The sequence below is a fragment of the Episyrphus balteatus genome, chromosome 1 (assembly GCF_945859705.1).
Source record: "Episyrphus balteatus chromosome 1, idEpiBalt1.1, whole genome shotgun sequence".
NCBI classification, from domain to species: Eukaryota; Metazoa; Arthropoda; class Insecta; order Diptera; family Syrphidae; genus Episyrphus; species Episyrphus balteatus.
In genome coordinates, this window is record NC_079134.1 from 110,243,040 (window position 1) to 110,263,917 (window position 20,878).

Below are 20,878 nucleotides of genomic sequence, written 5' to 3' on the forward strand. Positions count from 1 at the left end.
CATTGGCGGCCTTAGGGGGTGGCGAGCAGGGCAATCGCCCGGGGCCTCGCCTTTGCAGGGGCCTCGCGCAGCAACCCAAAGTACAGATTTTTTGCCATTTTTTGTTTCCTATATTTTTTATTTAAAAATTTTGATTGTTTCCTATATTTTGTATTTAAAACTTTTAATTTTGATATTTAATTATTTATTCTGGGGTGGAATAGGCTAACGCGATAGTCGATAGTTGATAGCCAAAACGTTAATTTTGCTCCAAAAATTGTCGATTTTGATTTATCAATTTTCGACTATCTTGTAAATTAATTCACTCAATCAAAACATAATTGAAAAATTTATTATGTTGTATTTGAATATCGCGCCTAAAAACCAGAGATACCCAGAAAGAGATGAGATGGGAAACTTCTGACGTAATATTGATTTACCTACAAGCTCGGATTGACGCTTTTGGCTAAGTATGCGTGAAAAGTCGGACGATTTTGTGGTTACACTGTGTGTGTATTTCACATTTATTCACGGATCCAAAAGAAATTACAACAACAGGGAGTAAACAAATGGGTTTGAGGGGGTAAAACGTACGAAAGTTTTCAATCTCCTCCTGGGAATCTCTGCTCAAAACAGTAGAAGCAGAGCCCGACTCAGGACAACACGACTTTGTACACCCCGACTCACGACAGCCCAACTCAACCCACAGCCCGACTCAAGATAGCCCGACTCATCGCAACTCGACTCAGGTAAGAACTCGACCTGTGTCGAGTTGCGATGAGTCGGGTTATCTTGAGTCTGGCTATCGGTTGAGTCGGGCTGTCGTGAGTCTGGGTGTACAAAGTCGTGTTGTCCTGAGTCGGGCTATACCCTTCTCCTCAAAACACTTGAAGACCGATTTTCCACGCATATCGCAGGTGTGGATATTTTGTTAACAAGATAAACTTAAACTTTTTTTTATGATGCCAGAGCATTTATTTTGAGTAAAAAATGTTATTTTGATATAAAAATGCAAAGAAAATGATTCTTAAAAAATTTGTTGGTAGTTTGATAGTTAACAATAGGTCGTTTCCATACCCAGATTGAGACTTTCAAATTTGGTTATATTTGGCCTGAGTTTGGTCCTAATCTCAAAATTTGTCGTTATATTTCGAAGAAAAGAGAGTACTTAGGAAAAATTTCTTACGGCAGAAAAATGAGTTCTGTATCTGTTAATTTTGTAAATCTTTCAATAGCTGTGTTTTACTTTCCTCGTGATCCAGATCAGATCATTGTTTTTATTAGTTTTACAACAAAAGCAGGATTTTGTTTTGTTAGGGTTTCGCAAATAAATTATTTTTGCATCAAACAAGACTCCTAAGTTAAACGAATCAATACGACCATCTAAAGTTTCTTCAATAAAATAAATAGATATTAATGGTTCTCTTCTTCTTGAATATGTTATCCATCAGTTAACATTTCTTTTTGTTGAGTTCCATTTCTTTCAAAAAACACCATTTTGAAACACTGTCGATGCCATGTTGTAATAAGAAATATCCATTCGGGTTCGCGCGCGAATGCATAGAAAAGTTTGAGGTCATCATCGAAGATAAGGATTTTTTAATTCAATATTACCTTGCATATGTCATTCTTTAATAATAATTTCTTGATCCAAGAAAGTATACATTTTAATACCATACATACTTCTTGAGCTTCATCAAAAGCAAGAGTGACTAACTCTGTCAAAAGCTTTACTTTAATCAGCGTAGAATACATCTTTTTGGATTCCATTTTGCATTCTATTATTTACAAGATTTGTTAATTCGAGAAGATTTGTTGTATTGTCGTTGATTTATGAAGACAAAAACCATATTATTCAGGTACAATTCGTCGGCGGAAAGCAAAATTGTTAGATAATAATGTAGTTTTACTAATTTTAGGGAGCTCTTTACAAATTTGTTCAAAGAGACATTTTTGTATAACAATTCTCAAGAGTTTCAATGTAGAATATTTAAAAATGTTCTATATCCATTTGTAGCTTGCAATTTGGCAATGTAAAGGAATTTCATGTGATAAATGAAAATAAAATTAGTGCTTTGTCACTTGTTCTTTCTTTGTTGGTTCAACAGTTCAACTTCGTTTAATTTTTTTAAATTTTATTTTCTATATTAAAGACAGAAAGGTACACTTCTTATACTCATACAAAGTTTTATTTTTAACAATTAACGTTTTCGAGAATAGCAATTCTCATCTTCAGATTGTATACTAAATAAATTTTGTATATGTACACTAGGGTGCCCGTTATTTCCCAAAGTGATGTTTTCGGGGGAGACACTCCTAGATCGAAAGTTTAAGACCTTAATAAGGGTAATTTAGCAAAAAAAAATTTTTTGGAGGTCATTAACCCGTGCCCTTAGGGTCATACTTTCCCCATACAAATTGGTATAGGAAATTTTTAACTTTTATATAATTCTATTTTTAAAATGTTTGTTGATTCTTGTTGGAAAATAGTTCCTTTAAAAGATCATATTCAAAATTTCCCGTTAAAATTTTTATTTGTATTTAATTTCGGTTTTTGAAATTATTAGCTGTTTTCGTAGTTTTTTCTTTTACGTTATATTTTATTCTTCTTAAAGTACACCACCTATCACACAATTTTAAACGCAGTTTTATTGGTTTTAATTCTTTTCAAATATTGCATTCAAAAATGTGTGTATAGGTAAATCGAAAATTTTAATTTTCTATTTTTATTTGAAATTTTTGCTGTTTTTATACGTTTAAATTTATTTTTCTCGAACTCCAAAATATTTGTTTACAATATTTATTTATATTGAATTTTGTTTGTCACTTATCCACCTAAAAATGACATAAAAAAAATTTTCAAGCAATACATATATGTAGGTATGTGTAGTATTTTAAATTATTTATTTATAATTTTCATTTTTTACCCTAATTTTTAATATATTTTTTTAATGTTTTTTTTTTTTTTGTTTTATTTTAAATTTTTGCAAAATTTCCCTTATTTAGGTCCTAAACTTTCGATCTGGGGGTTGTCTCCCCCGAAAACATCACTTTGGGAAATAACGGACACCCTAATGCACACTTGATAAACCTTAAAAATGAAGATGTAAGAAAGAAACCAAAAATAACATTTGTTTTGATTAATATCTCGAACAATGTTAACGAATCCAATAAATTATTAACCGGTTTAGGGAGACAACTGCCCTTATGTCGAATTTCAAATCATAATAGCGCGGAAAAGTTGCGAATGGTGAAGACTAAAAAGGGTTTAAAAAAAATCAAAATCGGTTCATATCTTCCGGTCGCGCATCGGCTCTGAAGTTTGAAACAAAATTTATATAATTATAATCATGCCTATTACCGAACACGCAGAAGCACTGCGGCGGGAATGAGAGTCACTAGCCCTGTTCCATTGAAGGTGGTAGTTTACTTCTAGTAGATGTTTTGGTTAATCTAGTACTGTCATCTACTCATGCTCTTCTTCCCGAGTAGATACGATTTGTACTGTATTCGTTGAAAGTGCGTTCCATTGAAAATCGCTGGTAAACTACTAGTAGTACTTTGCCACCTCCCAATGGAACAGGGCTAGTTTCGTCAGATTTCCTATTACTGAACTCGCCGGTGCGGAAGTGATAGAATGACATTTGACATATGTCGGTAAGCAGTTTAAGGTGGTTTCGTGGATCGGTAATGCAGTTTATCCCGGGGAGTTCTCGGATTGAAATTTGATGCGGTTGCGGATCGACTAGATTCCCTGGGAGTGAATCACTGCGTCTTCGGTAATAGGCATGAATATTTTTGGGTTTTTTGTTTCTAAAGCTCAATTTTTGAAATCTTCGATCTCTCCTATTTATATTCATAAAAAAATTACTATTTTTCCGGAGTAATGTGCCAAAAAGCTAGTGCGTGTAGGTTGGGGCAAATCAAATAAAAAATTGTATGATAGCGGGGGGGGGGGGGGAGGCACGTTATTGTTTGTGTTGATTTTTAATAATTTTTTTCCAAATGAAGTCAATTTCTTATAAACTGCCCCTCCCCGCTAAACGAATAGACATCCTCCTCCCATACGATTTTTTTCTTGTCTGGAACCAACCTGCAAGCTCTAGCTTTTTGTCTTATTACTCACCCCGTATAATTCCCAACTACGTTTAAAAGTAGATATTAAGAATGATGAAAAGACGAAAATATTGTGCTAACTTCAAAATAAAAAAAATCAGCACAAAAAAAAGTCAAAACTTTGTTTTAATTTTTTTTCATTGAATAAAAACAAAATCGAACACCTGTTTTACATCAATTTAGCTAAATTTTTTGCTTATAAACACTTCAACAGTTTCGAAAAAGAAGATTATATGAGCGCTTATTCTGTCTGCCATTTTGGAAGCACCATTTTGAGTAAAAAAAAATGCTTCTTCGTATTTCTTATACTAATATACTTCAGTGTACTAAATTTCATGACTTTTCGTCAAGAAATATCGGTGGAAATGATTTTTAATCCAAAAAGCCCAAAGGCATCACTGTGCTACGAGGAGAATGATAAACAGTCAAAGCGATCTTGATCTAAAGATTTTTAAATCTTCAGCTTTATGACTTTCACTGATGGTGTCAACTTCATTTTTCCGCTTATTTGACAAAAATAATAATTAACCAATTCGTTTATAAAAAAAGAAAAAATATCGTAAAAATATGATTTTTTGCTTTTTTTCGACAAATTTTGAAAAACATGCGCGGCTGGAAGTACTTCATCAATTTGAACGAATTTTTTTTCTACTTAATGAGTGGGTTTCTTTATTTTTTTTTCCGGATAAGGAATAGAATAGACAGTGCGAGATAAAAAAGTTTATCTAGAATATCAGCTGTTCAACCACATTTTTTTAGTCAAAACACAAACACATATAAAATCATCTTTTATTATTTCTCCTATTTCTGTTTTCATGAATAAGATGGAGAAATAAAACCAATTAAATAAAAACTTTTGTATTAATAAATTATTTTTTCCCCACAATTTGTATTTATTAAAGTGCAAAAATTGCTTCAGAGCGCATTTTAATTCTGTTCTTGTTGAAAAACTGACAGCTCACTACAAATACACACAACTGCGTATGTGTGAAAGAATATTCCATAAATTCCAGGTCTGACTTGGAATAAAAAGAATGCATTCCAAATATTCCTGAATGGATAAAGAAACAATAGAAAAGTTTATCCGGAATATTCCGAGGAACAAAGAAACGAAATAGACGTGTTCCACGTTTTTTGAATATTCGGAAAAAATTAAGAAACACACTCAATATTAAGCACATAATAAGAATTTTCTAAAGCTAATGTTCAAAAAATAATATTTTAGGGTGATCAATTTTTGTTGTTGTAAAAATACTATTAAAACATTTTTTTTTCAAATTTCCGGAACCGGGAGATGTGAACCGACTTTGATTATTTTTTAAGGCCTTTTTAGTCTTCACCATTCGCAACTTTTTCGCCCTATTACGATTTGAAAATCGAAAAAAAAAAAATGTTTTTCTGCCCACTCTTAGTGTATAGGGGAAGTGGGGGAAAGACCATTTTTGTCCGATGTTGTATGAAAAAAAGTAAAATTGGCAAGACTTGCAATATGAAAAAAGTGCGTCTGTAAGTTTGAGCAAGTTCGGTGAGACGCCAAAAAGTTACGGTAAATTTTGCGATTTTTCATCAAACTGTTATCGATCATGTGAAAAGTCAGTATACTGAGGGAAAAAACAACTTAAAATCAACGAAAACCACGTTGATTCAACTATTTTTCGGAATGATTTTGCGTTGAAGGCGAAAACTTTTTAATCAAAGTAGAACATCGTTAGTTTAAAGTCGTTTGCCGTTGTAAAACATTTTTAAATCAAAGTGGTTTCAACTTTCAAAAAAATCATCAATTTATTAAAAAAAAAGAAAAAATTGGCAGCCGCTGGGTATCGAACCTACAACTCTTGGGTCACTAGGGTCACTGTTGGAAATTAGGGTGATAAAATGCTACAAAAGCTGAAGTCCGACAAAAATAAAAAAATTTTTCAAGTTGTTTCAATTTTAATTTAAAGATATTTCATGTTAGTTTTTTCAACATTAAATCAACGTTGAACATATTACATTTTACGTTGCGGTTTTTCGCTCAGTGAGTATTTTTAAAACTGAAAAAATAAAAAATTTTAACTTTTCTATTTCTATAGCAGAAAGTGAATATTCAAAAGTATTTTCTGCGAAAGAAGCAGTCGTCAAGATAAAATTTAAAAAAAAATATTCCGAACATGTTCAAAAATTGAAGCTTTGGCAGCTAAAAAAAAAGTGAAAAAGGAAAGTCACCGATAAAGTCGCCAAAAGGCTAAGCGACTGGCGCCAAATAATATTGTAAGTGATGATTCTGATGAAGAGGACGTTGCAGACAGATACAAATGTATCTTCTGCCTTCAACTGTTTTCTATTCAATCAACTGTTTTCTAGATTGAATCCAAAAAATCGTTGGGTTAAGTGCAAAATGTGTACCAAATGGTACCACAAAGCTTGTGGTGGAGTGAGAACAAATGAAATTATAGCATACGTGTTTTATTATTGCAAATAGATTGCATTTAAACAAAAGAAACGATCTTTCTACCAACAAAATTTGATGGGGCGGTCTTTTCGGTAAAAACGTACATATTAACGTACATATTATCATTTGTTCAGTATTTTTCATTTATTTTTATAATAATGAGAGTTTCTACAAAAAACAATAAACTTAATAAATAAACTTTTTATTTTAATTAAAAGATGTATTTTATTGATTTTTACGACAGCCAAACACTAAAGGGGCGGTCTTGCCCCATTTCCTCTATAAATAATAATACAATTTTAACAAAAACTACTTGTTTATTAATCCAGAGATAACTCATACAATTTTGAGATTAGTTATTTAAATATAACTTAATTGTTCAGGCTTTTGTTTTTTAAACTTATTTGCACTGCAAGGTTAAAAATTCTGGAGTATTTTTTAATACTTTTTGGGTTACATATAGGTCTACACCAGAAATGTATTAAAATTTAATACAAGACAAATATTAAAATTTTGTAGTTAATAAAAAATGTATTAAAATGTAATATAGTTGTATTAAAAAATAATACAGTTTATATTATAATTTAATACCAAATGTATTAAATTCCAATTTATTGTATATTAAAATTTCTAATAAGAATTTTATTAAAAGATAATACAAAAATATTTCAATTCAATATTAAATGTATTTAAAGTTAATAATAAGTATTCTTTTCCTAAATTCATTACTGAAAATAAATATTAATCATAAATAATATAATAATGGTGATATTATTGTCTCTATTTTACATGTTTCACAAACTGCGGCATGTAAAATCTTATTGCCGATCAAAATTCATCTGCAATGTATGTGTTTTGCTTCGAAAAAACACAAAGCGCCTTCAAATAAGTACAAATTTACAAATATTAATTATATATTTTTTTAGAAAAGGTACCTCAAACAATGGATTTTTTCATTTTTAAAATGGCTGCTGCTGACCACAGTACACATAAAAAGGTAATATATTCCAAATCTTATTTCTTATTTTAACTTTTCTATTTCTATAGCAGAAAGTGAATATTCAAAAGTATTTTCTGCGAAAGAAGCAGTCGTCAAGAGAAAATTAAAAAAAAAATATTCCGAACATGTTCAAAAATTGAAGCTTTGGCAGCGAAAAAAAAAGTGAAAAAGGAAAATCACCGATAAAGTCGCCAAAAGGCTAAGCGACTGGCGCCAAATAATATTGTAAGTGATGATTCTGATGAAGAGGACGTTGCAGACAGATACAAATGTATCTTCTGCCTTCAACTGTTTTCTATTCAATCAACTGTTTTCTAGATTGAATCCAAAAAATCGTTGGGTTAAGTGCAAATAGGCCAGTCATTATGTCGGAAAAAACGGCTTAGAAATGCAAAATGACCGAGAAAGCTAAATTTTGGATATGTTGTAGAGGATGCTTAAAAAAGCTTAACTTGAAGTTTTCGACCAAGATTTCCTATGAGCTTTTTCCGCCATTTTGAAAAAAAGGATAAAATTGGTTTTTTGACAATAACTCGGCTATCTGACGAGATGCGAAAATTTTACGAGGAGCTTTTTTGTAGCTTTTAACGAGTTCTACAATTCATGCATACACATTTTTTGTGTATCATGAACCGTTTTCGAGATATCGATTAAAAAAGTCAAAAATTTAAGACATGCCATTTGTTTTTTGACATAATCTATTTTTGGGTGATGAAAATTTTGAAAAATTATTGGTACTGATCTAATTGCAATTTTGATGAACTAAATAATATAAAGATTGAAGCAAATTACAAAATGCCCAATCAACACAAAAAGCCGGTATACTGTATTTACAAAATTGGGGGTTACAAAAAAACCATTACCATCTTCTTCTTATTATTTATTAAATAAGTACATACATTTGTATGTATGTGTTACTGATATAATAATATAAACATTAAAAAAAACATGAATGATTGTTTTTTTTTACAACCAAACGGGCGGCTTGCTTGGCGGTGGGTGCTGACTAAACGACTTTGCGGCCGGCTGGAAGTCGTAATTTTTGTCAAAAAAAAAATATAAAAATACGACATTGTAGGTCTGAATGTGTTCTAGAAATTATATTTTAATAATTTTTTCGATATTCATCACCCAAAAATAGATTATGTCAAAAAACAAATGGCATGTCCTAAATTGTTGACGTTTTTAATCGATATCTCGAAAACGGTTCATGATACACAAAAAATGTGTATGCATGAATTGTAGAACTCGTTAAAAGCTACAAAAAAGCTCCTTGTAAAATTTTCGCATCTCTAGCCGAGTAATTGTCAAAAAACCAATTTTATCCTTTTTTCAAAATGGCGGAAAAAGCTCATAGGAAATATTGGTCGAAAACTTCAAGTTAACTCTTTTTTAAGCATCCTCTACAACATATCCAAAATTTAGCTTTCTCGGTCATTTTGCATTTCCAAATGTATATAATGACTGGCCTAGGCCAGTCATTATGTCGGAAAAAACGGCTTAGAAATGCAAAATGACCGAGAAAGCTAAATTTTGGATATGTTGTAGAGGATGCTTAAAAAAGCTTAACTTGAAGTTTTCGACCAATATTTCCTATGAGCTTTTTCCACCATTTTGAAAAAAAGGATAAAATTGGTTTTTTGACAATAACTCGGCTATCTGACGAGATGCGAAAATTTTACAAGGAGATTTTTTGTAGCTTTTAACGAGTTCTACAATTCATGCATACACATTTTTTGTGTATCATGAACCGTTTTCGAGATATCGATTAAAAAAGTCAAAAATTTAAGACATGCCATTTGTTTTTTGGCATAATCTATTTTTGGGTGATGAATATCGAAAAAATTATTAAAATATAATTTGTAGACCACATTCAGACCTACAATGTCGTATTTTTATATTTTTTTTTTGGACAAAAATTACGACTTCTAGCCGGCCGCAAAGTCGTTTAGTCAGCACCCACCGCCAAGCAAGCCGCCCGTTTGGTTGTAAATAAAAACAATCATTCATGTTTTTTTTAATGTTTATATTATTATATCAGTAACACATACATACAAATGTATGTACTTATTTAATAAATAATAAGAAGAAGATGGTAATGGTTTTTTTGTAACCCCCAATTTTGTAAATACAGTATACCGGCTTTTTGTGTTGATTGGGCATTTTGTAATTTGCTTCAATCTTTATATTATTTAGTTCATCAAAATTGCAATTAGATCAGTACCAATAATTTTTGAAAATAAAAAAATTATTAGCAGCATATTGGTGGTTGGAAAATTTAGGATAAATGGTGTATGAAAGCGGAAAACTAAATTGCCCACAAACTAATTGGGGAAAGGGGGTGGGTGAATGCCTTGTTCGATTTCACTAGTCAAAAAGTTTTTTTTTTTTAGAAATCAAAGTATATTTTTCTAATGATTTTTTGTATGCTGAGCTCGAATCTTTAGTCAGAAAAGTTCTATCACATCACGTTGAGATATTACCATGCCAATACATCACAAAAATAGTGTTTTGAACGTTCAAAATTCAATATCTCAAAAACTTTGCACGTTAGAGCTATTCTAATGCTAGCTTGAAATTAAGAAGGTCAAAGGCCATTAGAAAAGTATAATTTGGTTTCTATGGAAAATTATTTCTCGCCAATATTACTGCCATTTACGGAAAAATCGATCTTAAAAATCGTTTTTGTTTTTTCAATTTTTCTCAATATTTTCTAAATCAAAAGTATAGTTCTTCCATACAATCTTAAATAAAATCTTAAAATAATCTAAGTAACTGCATTCCAAGCTTTTCAAAAATCAAAAACTTTTTGGATTGAAAAATAAGCTATTTTTTCAAATTAAATTCGTCAAAAATCCAAACATTAACTTTTTGCTCAAAAAACATAGATATAAAACATAACAAAGTAATTTTTAACCAAGATTTGTTAAAATCAAACCATTTTGGTAAAAAATAAAAATATCGTATTTTTTTTCATTTTTTCAATATTTTTGAGATTATATAAAAAAAATGGTTTGAGTTAAAGTTATGACACTTTTATTGTCCACAACTTTTGCATTTAACTTTTTTCGATAGAAGGTCTACTTTTGACACAAATCGTAAAAAACCACGATTTTTGACACCAAACCCACTTTTTCGCCCATCCACCCTTTTCCACCAATTAGTTTGTGGGCAATTCATTTTTCCCTTTTCATATACCATTTATCCTTAATTTTCCAACCACCAATATGCTGCTAATAATTTTTTTATTTTGAAAAATTATTGGTACTGATCTAATTGCTATTTTGATGAACTAAATAATATAAAGATTGAAGCAAATTACAAAATGCCCAATCAACACAAAAAGCCGGTATACTGTATTTACAAAATTGGGGGTTACAAAAAAACCATTACCATCTTCTTCTTATTATTTATTAAATAAGTACATACATTTGTATGTATGTGTTACTGATATAATAATATAAACATTAAAAAAAACATGAATGATTGTTTATTTTTACAACCAAACGGGCGGCTTGCTTGGCGGTGGGTGCTGACTAAACGACTTTACGGCCGGCTGGAAGTCGTAATTTTTGTCCAAAAAAAATATAAAAATACGACATTGTAGGTCTGAATGTGGTCTACAAATTATATTTTAATAATTTTTTCGATATTCATCACCCAAAAATAGATTATGTCAAAAAACAATTGGCATGTCCTAAATTTTTGACGTTTTTAATCGATATCTCGAAAACGGTTCATGATACACAAAAAATGTGTATGCATGAATTCTAGAACTCGTTAAAAGCTACAAAAAAGCTCCTTGTAAAATTTTCGCATCTCTAGCCGAGTTATTGTCAAAAAACCAATTTTATCCTTTTTTTCAAAATGGCGGAAAAAGCTCATAGGAAATATTGGTCGAAAACTTCAAGTTAAGCTTTTTTAAGCATCCTCTACAACATATCCAAAATTTAGCTTTCTCGGTCATTTTGCATTTCCAAATGTATATAATGACTGGCCTATACCACAAAGCTTGTGGTGGAGTGAGAACAAATGAAATTATAGCATACGTGTGTTATTATTGCAAATAGATTGCATTTAAACAAAAGAAACGATCTTTCTACCAACAAAATTTGATGGGGCGGTCTTTTCGGTAAAAACGTACATATTATCATTTGTTCATATTATCATTGTATCAGTACCTCAAACAATGGATTTTTTCATTTTTAAAATGGCTGCTGCTGACCACAGTACTATGTGTACTGTGGTCAGCAGCAAAGGTAATATATTCCAAATCTTATTTCTTATTTTAACTTTTCTATTTCTATAGCAGAAAGTGAATATTCAAAAGTATTTTCTGCGAAAGAAGCAGTCGTCAAGATAAAATTTAAAAAAAAATATTCCGAACATGTTCAAAAATTGAAGCTTTGGCAGCTAAAAAAAAAGTGAAAAAGGAAAGTCACCGATAAAGTCGCCAAAAGGCTAAGCGACTGGCGCCAAATAATATTGTAAGTGATGATTCTGATGAAGAGGACGTTGCAGACAGATACAAATGTATCTTCTGCCTTCAACTGTTTTCTATTCAATCAACTGTTTTCTAGATTGAATCCAAAAAATCGTTGGGTTAAGTGCAAAATGTGTACCAAATGGTACCACAAAGCTTGTGGTGGAGTGAGAACAAATGAAATTATAGCATACGTGTTTTATTATTGCAAATAGATTGCATTTAAACAAAAGAAACGATCTTTCTACCAACAAAATTTGATGGGGCGGTCTTTTCGGTAAAAACGTACATATTAACGTACATTTTATCATTTGTTCAGTATTTTTCATTTATTTTTATAATAATGAGAGTTTCTACAAAAAACAATAAACTTAATAAATAAACTTTTTATTTTAATTAAAAGATGTATTTTATTGATTTTTACGACAGCCAAACACTAAAGGGGCGGTCTTGCCCCATTTCCTCTATAAATAATAATACAATTTTAACAAAAACTACTTGTTTATTAATCCAGAGATAACTCATACAATTTTGAGATTAGTTATTTAAATATAACTTAATTGTTCAGGCTTTTGTTTTTTAAACTTATTTGCACTGCAAGGTTAAAAATTCTGGAGTATTTTTTAATACTTTTTGGGTTACATATAGGTCTACACCAGAAATGTATTAAAATTTAATACAAGACAAATATTAAAATTTTGTAGTTAATAAAAAATGTATTAAAATGTAATATAGTTGTATTAAAAAATAATACAGTTTATATTATAATTTAATACCAAATGTATTAAATTCCAATTTATTGTATATTAAAATTTAATCTTTTCAAATTAATTTCTAATAAGAATTTTATTAAAAGATAATACAAAAATATTTCAATTCAATATTAAATGTATTTAAAGTTAATAATAAGTATTCTTTTCCTAAATTCATTACTGAAAATAAATATTAATCATAAATAATATAATAATCAGTGGCGTACGTTGAGTTGCCGGGGCCCCGGGGCAAGACTAAATTTTGGGGCCCCTTTGATATTTGGGGGCCACTTAGATACAAAAACAAAAGTACGTATACGCCATACATTTTTTTTGTATGGCTTATTTATTTTTAGGTTTATTTTAATGTTTTATTATGTTCGTAATGCACTTTGCTATACTTACTTAAAATTTTTATCATAAAAGTAGCAAATCCTTGTACTAGGGGCCCCCAAAATTGAATATTTAGAGACCCCTAAAATAAATTTTTTTTTAGCTTAGAATTGATAGTTCTTGGGGCCTCTATTCTGAAGTAATATGAACATGTACATATTTGATTTTACATCATTAAACATAATTTTTTTTACTGTGCGCCCCCTGAAAAATTAAGTTTGGGGCCCCAAAAATTAAATATTTAGAGTCCCCTAAAATAAAAAGTTTTTGAAGCTTAGAATTGATAGTTCTTGGGGCCTCTGTTTTAAAGTAATAAATACATACTGTAGGTTAGGTATTTGATTTTCCGTCACCAGACATAATTTTTTTTATTTTGGGGTCCCTGAAAAAATATTTTTGGGGCCTCAAAAGTGAGTGCTTAGAGGCCCATAAAATATAATGTAATTTTTTTGGAGCTAAGAATTAATAGGTATTGGGGCCTCTGTTCTGAAGTAATATTCGAAATGCCACCTATAAAATAATGTTTTTATTTTGGGCTCTGATGTATTTATGTTGGGGCCCCTGAATTGATATTTAATTTTCCATTTGATTGTTTTGAACCACTGAAGTAATAGCTTTTGAGGATCCTCATATAATATTTGTCATGCCATCAGAAAATTTAATGAATATTTTTGGGGTCCTTAGAAATAGATTTTGGGGCCCCCAAATTAATATTTGATTGGCTCTCAACTAACGGGGTTCCTGAAAAATTATTTTTTGGGACCCTTCATGTAATATTTTTGGAGCCCCGAAGTCATATTTTTTGGGGCTCCTAAAGTAATATTTAGTTATCCATCAACAAATGTAATTTAATTTAAAAAACAATTTTTTTTAATTTAATTTTTTTTGACGCCCCGAAGTTAAGGCTTTTGGGGCCCGTGGCATGAAGTTGTTTTTTTGTTTTTTGGGGCCCCTAATGTATTATTTGTGGTTGCAAAGATTTTTCAAGTAATATTTTTTGGGGCCCTAAGATTAAAATTTTTTCTTTTAAAAAAGCAGTTTATTTTTTTGGGGCCCCTGGGGTAACCTTTTTATTAAATCAGTATATATTGTGTGGCTACCAATGCATTATACATTACACTGAATGATATAATTTGTCTCCCTTGTATCCGAAGTGATTCAAATACATTTTAATTTACCTACTTCGTAACTCATTTTATTCTAAAAGTTTCCTCCTCTGCATTGTATCCAGTTGGGGCCCTGGGGTCGGTCGGGGGCCCCGGGGCGCCGCCCCGCTTGCCCCAAGGGAGTGTACGCCCCTGATAATAATGGTGATATTATTGTCTCTATTTTACATGTTTCACAAACTGCGGCATGTAAAATCTTATTGCCGATCAAAATTCATCTGCAATGTATGTGTTTTGCTTCTAAAAAACACAAAGCGCCTTCAAATAAGTGCAAATTTACAAATATTAATTATATATTTTTTTAGAAAAGGTACCTCAAACAATGGATTTTTTTCATTTTTAAAATGGCTGCTGCTGACCACAGTACACATAAAAAGGTAATATATTCCAAATCTTATTTCTTTTATTTACCGACGAAAAACGCACAAAAACCGAAAAACCACGCACACCACTAATTTGTTAACAATTATCCACCATTTTCCGCGAAGAAACACAAAGAAATTGGTTATTTTTTAGTATATAATTTTTTCAAATGACATTTTATAAATTAACACAAAAACAAATTTCCTGTTTACCGCGATTAAAATATAAAAATTAAAGGCTGACCTGACAGATTGGTGGCCATTTTTGACAAACAAATTTAGACAACGTTCGGAATATATTACCTTATTATGTGTACTGTGGCTGCTGACGTTTGATTAAAATTTAATATTCTCTTATTACAAATTAATACTTTTTATATTAGTTTTTAGTAAATTTGTATTATATTTTAATACAATTATATTAAAATGTAGTATAATTATATTACAATGTAATACAATATACTCAAATATAATACAAAAATATTAAAATCTAATACAGCGGTATTAAAATTCAATACAAAATTAGAATTTAACCCACGGAGATTATTTTCTAATAATTTTTGTATTACAAGTAGTATAATTAATACTTAAATATTGAAATTTAATACAAAAAAGATTAAAAATAATTTAATATTTTGGAAGTATTAAAATGTAATATTTTTTGTATTGAAAATTGCTTTAATACAAGAGCTGTATTAAAAAATACTCCAGAATTTTCAACCGTGTGTATACCTATTTACTTCATAAGTGAAGCCGAGAAATAGAAGATTATTAGATTCATAACTCGACAAATTTGTTTTCACTATATTCTTCATATTATATTCAACGTCAACCCCTTGCATACCTTGCGTTGGTACATTTATGTGGATTAAAATGTCACAGTTATACATTGATTTTGAACCCGATGTTTTTTTTGACAGGCCTTAACATTGGAAACATTGCAGACTGGTTTGATATGCACCCCATCTCATATAGCACCCCAGGGAAACAAGCCAGAAATTAAAAACGAGATGAAATTTTTATGTCCACCTGTACTTGTGATTAAATAAAGAAATAGTCTAGCACGCTTACTGTATAGTAAATAAATTTACCAACTGTTTCTCGTCAGAGACTTTGTTCTTTTTTCCACAAATACCCCTGTTCTTCAGTCAGATGCATCCATAAATTTTGGTAAACAAAGCTATGTAGGTTTTCCCTCTTGTCCAAGCTGATTTTTGTTTTTGTCCTTGTTGATACTGTTGCTTTGGCTTTCGTCTTCAGTATTTTTTATTCAGTTTCGAATTTTTATGATTTCATTATTTTTGGGCCACCCGCCACCTTTTTTTTTTCTATTTGGTTTCCTTTTTCAGAGAGAGTTGTGGTTTTTTTTGTACTTTGGTCTGGTATGTATAATTTAGAAGGTGATTCGTAATTTTCAGCGTAAAAAATGAAGAAAATTAAATACCGTCCCTTGGCACAGGCAGAACTTGTTATCCTCTAGGTATCTACAAACTTATTTGTTTCATTAAATTGTTCATTTGGTGATGGTTGTTTTCGAACTCAATTATATTATAAACATATACCTACCTACGCAATTTTTAAATTGCATGCAAACAGAGACATAAATAGTTTACGGGGACAAACTTAAAAGTAATTATTTAACTTAAGTAGTAGGGAAGGGAGTCATTTAAGTTTTTTTTGTCTGTTCAACAACTCTTATTTCTTCGGAAAAATTAAAAATATCAAATTAGCAACAAAGAAATCGATACTATGCCCTCATAATGCAACTTATATTATCTTTCTTATACCTGGAAGATAATCCCGAGGGCATTTACCATATTCATAATCATAAGAAATTTGATGTTTGCCCTTGTATAGGTACTTTGCTTGTGCTGCGTAGTTACATATGTGCGAATGAAACTAAGTTCACGGCTAAGCAAGTAATTCAATTATACATATTTCATCATTTGATTTTGAGACGAAGGATAGAAAAGTTTTCTTTGAGGTTTGTTTAAGAAGTTCTCAAAAAGTTTTCTGCGCAAATTTAGTTGTGAAGGATGTGAACTTTTAACTTAATTTGGCATCATATAACTACAATTTCATATTTATTTGCTTAACTTTGATGAATAATCCAACTGTTTCAGGATATCTAATATTTAATCTTAACAAATATTGTACTGCTAAGTTCTGAGTTCTTAGAAGTTAAACGCAAACAAAAATGCATACACAGAAGTAGGGATGAATTCTTTAGTTCCATTTGCTAATACGGAACATAAATTTGAATCTTAACTACGTCAAACATAGTTCGTATGTTCTATTGAATAGGTATGCAGGGTGTCCCGGGATGAGATAAGAAGATTTTGAGGGATGATTCTTGGGTATATTCTAAGAAAAAAATTGTTCTACAGTAACTCTCTATCTGCAAAGTTGATACCCTTTGGCGATGATTTAAGAAAACGCTTACTTAGGTATGACTTTACGTTACTCATGTGAATGTTAATAGCTCCGTTAATACTTATGATAAAAACTTCATTAATGTCTTGAAGAAGAAATGCTATTCTTTGTACCTGCATTTCAAAAATGTTAATAAAAATGTTAATATCTTTTTTAATTGCTCAGATATTAATTTTTAAATGGAATTATTTTTTTCTTACCCATGATAATTTTTGACTTTGGGGCCGATTTTCTTCGATAAATGTGTTATAAACATAGTGTTTTATAAATTTATTCTTATGAAGAAAACAATAATGAACAAAAATGTTGTGTACAAGTTTGCCAGGAAACTCATAGAACGCAAGAGAAAGTGGAGGCGGTGGGAGCTGCCTTCCAGCAAGTGTACAAGGTTAATGCTAGCATTAACCCGAACCACGACCTGGAAAACAGGGCCCTCCTACATCACTTCTAGAGCTCAAGCTCATCTTCGATTCATTAAAGAAAAAGAAATCAGCAGGAGTCGATGGTATATCCAATATTGTACTACGACAATACCCGCTGTTGACATTTATGCCACTCTGTTTAACAACGCTCTAAATAATGCATATTATCCAAAGCGTTGGAAAACAGAAGTGGTACATCCTCTACCGAAAAAGGGAAAGGACAACTCCAATCCGGCAAATCTCCGGTCGATAAGTCTCCTTCCAAGTATCAGCAAAGTATTTGAAAAAGTTATCCCTGTATGACAGGGACATTCTCGCACTAGGCGGAGAAGAGTGTCTACGGTTCAGTAGGACTGTGTCCGATCGGGACCGAAGAGATAGGGTAAAGCAGAAGAACCAGTTTTGATGGATCAGTAATACTAGTTTGAGTTGATATGTTAAAGTGGTCTTTGTATTTTATGCCTTGGCCGGCCAGGGGCGTATACAGGATTGCTTCTTGGGGGGGGTCATGCCAAAATTTTTTTTTCAAAAGTTTTGATAGCAGGCATAAACTTGAAAATCTGCTTCGAATAGTTCCGAAAATAGTTCTAATAAATTGCACGACTGGGGTCGCACGTACTTGCTCTTATGCTTAAAGTAACTATAATGTTAAAGCTTTTTATTCAAGAAATTTAAAATTCGATATTTTGAAGAAATTTCATAGTATAAAAAAATTAAATCTGTTTTTATAATTAATAAAACTCCGTTTTAAAATATCTTAAAAAAAAAGACAAATATGCCATTTTATTTCTCGTATCAAAAGGTATTTTTAGAAAAAAAATTTTGAAAATTGTAGGAGCCGTTTTTTAAAAAAATAATTTTTTATATATAAAATTTTTTTAACATTTTTCAAAAAAAAAGTTGGTATGCCATTTTGAAGAAATAATTAATTTACACATAAAAACTAAATTTCAAAATTTTTCATTGATCCGTTTTCAAAAAATTGATTTTTCAAAAAAAAAATTTGAAATATTTTTTAAAAAACCAAAAATGCATTTTTTGAAAATTTTCTAAAATTTTAATATTATCTTTACTTACACACTTTTGTATAAAAATTTTCATTTAAATTGGGTTAATTTTGTACGAGATATTCAGAAACGAAAAAAACCGTTCTATGACAGGTACCGTTAATAACGGTACAAAAAATATTTTTTTTATTTAAAAAGTTGGCCCTTATGTGTAGTATTACACACAAAAATTTTAATCAAAATCGTTAGAGCCGTTTTTGAAAAAAATTAACTTTTCTATTTCCGTTATATGGCAGGTACCGTTAGTTTTGGTCATAAAAAAAAAATTTCAATTTCCCCTCTAGGGAATCACCAAAAACTGCTAACTACCAAGTTTGAAGAAAATCACTTCACTCGTTTAGGCTGCAGCTCCAGATAGAGACAGACGGACAGACAGACAGACAGACAGACAGACAGACAGACAGACAGACAGAATTGCCGGACCCACTTTTTTGGCATTCTCCATCATCGTAATGTCATGTAAAATTGTTATCTCGAGTTCGATTTTTTTTACGAATCCTAAACTTGCCCTATAGTACCTATATCGCAAGTAAAAATAACCAAACAAAAACGGTATGAGATTCGTTTAAGTTTAACGTTAAGCCTTAGGGCCTAGAACGCTGCTGATGTGAAACGAAATTTTTCGTTGGTCTCCCAAGGACAAAGAAATGCTTGCGAAATCTGGACGGAAAAATACTCAAAAATTGCAAAAAATAAATAAAAAAAAAGTAAACACCCATCGCAGAAAGACATGCAATGACAAAATGAACAACAAAAACAAACAAAATAAAATGCACGACTGGGGTCGCACGTACTTGCTCTTGCAGTTCAAAACACTTTTATGTTAGTTTACTTGTAGATTTTACGAGCTGCCTCTATTTAAATTTTAAAGAAATTTTGTTGAGGTTGGAGAAGAGCCGACATTTAGACTAAATTTTTTTTATATAATTTTTTTTTCTTGTTATTTAACTTTTTTGAGAAAAAATAAAAATGCAATTTTATTGCCATTGCTTTAAATATTACGTATACAAAATTTAATCAAAATCGTTAGAGCCGTTTTCGAGAAATTCGCAATATCGTATTTTTTTGTATGGGAGGTATACGTTCTAAACGAGATATAAAAAAACAAAAAAAAAAACAACTTTTAGAATTCCATAAAAATCATCTGTACCAAATTTGAAGAAAATCCATCCACGCGTTAAGGCTGTGGAAATGTGTATTGGATTTTTCGTTTCACATCAGCAGCGTACGTTACAGTGGTAACTTTTGAATTAAAAGACTTCCTAACCTCAGTCAAACGAATCGCAAAGTTTTGTAAAAAAAAATGCATTTGAAAATATAATTTTTTTTAAATTTTGTTTTAAAATTGTATGGAAATTTTATTACTTTAATGACGCGGGGGATACAGTTTTCTTACAAGAAATTAGAATTCAATGCTGTTTGCATAAAACCTAACACCGACACATGTTAAGGATAGTTTCTGATTCAAATACCCTTATCAAAATAGTAAACACAAAAAAATATTTTTTGCGATATTTTGGAATTCGTCAGTTTTCAGCGGTTTACAATATAAAACACATTCAGTTTTATTTATTAGATTAAGCCCTGTTTTTTCAATCGTCAGTTAGACTATCAGAAGAATAAATGTCAATATAAAAAACTTTTATTTCTAGGAATAAGCTCTAACTGACTCTATTGAAAAATTAGCCCTAAGTGATATTTAAAAATAATATTTATAATAATATTTGCCTTAGACAAGGTTGCTTACATTCGTATTTATAATCGGTTTGCCATTGATGATTAACACATCAATAGTTGTTTCAAAAAATGTAACAGAGTTGACTAATCTAGTACAAAACACTGTTATATTCTGTAAGCAAACAAAATTCACCAAATTTGATCAGACGAATGTATTGAACTGGAACATTGAAAAAAACTAAAAAGATTTGAGTAATGATATCCTTCTTTAAAATTTTGCCGATGGCGAATGTAATCAACAGTATGACCTTCACACAGCAAGGCCCAGAAAGCTTCCCTATTTAATTGATATTTTATTCACTTCATCATATAATCATCATATAAAAAAACAAGATTGCTTTTTTATTTACTGGTAAGCAGTGACTAGCCCTTAAGAGATGATTTTTGTGTAACTACCCTATTTAATTTCTTTTAAAAAGCTTTGAATATAATACTTTTTCGGATTTTAAATCCATACAAAACTACAAAACTCTACAGTACAGCTCAACTAATATTATCAAACAAATCAAAATAGTCCTAATCCAGAATAGCGTTCGC